Raw genomic sequence first — 414 nt, 5'->3', positions numbered from 1 at the left:
AATATCTTCTGCTTCTGTTAGGTCCATACCATTTCTGTCCTTTATAGAGCTCATCTTTGCATGAAATGTTCCTTTGGTATCTCTGACTTTCTTGAAGAGATCCCTAGTCTTTCCCATTCTGTTGTTTTCCTCTATTTCTTTGCATTGATCGCTGAAGAAGGCTTTCTTATCTCTTCATGCTATTCTTTGGAACTCTGCATTCAGATGTTTATATCTTTCCTTTTCTCCTTTGCTTTTCGCTTCTCTTCTTTTCACACCTATTTGTAAGGCCTCCCCAGACAGCCATTTTGCTTTTTTGCATTTCTTTTCTCTGGAATTCTTCAAGAGATGGGAATACCATACCACCTGATCTGCCTCTTGAGAAATTTGTATGCAGGTCAAGAAGCAACAGTTAGAACTGGACATGGAACAACA

This window comes from Bison bison, unplaced genomic scaffold (assembly GCF_000754665.1).
Source record: "Bison bison bison isolate TAMUID 2011002044 unplaced genomic scaffold, Bison_UMD1.0 scf7180017864077, whole genome shotgun sequence".
In the NCBI taxonomy this organism is placed as follows: domain Eukaryota; kingdom Metazoa; phylum Chordata; class Mammalia; order Artiodactyla; family Bovidae; genus Bison; species Bison bison.
The sequence above is the reverse complement of the archived record's forward strand: the minus strand, read 5'-3'. Positions refer to the sequence as shown.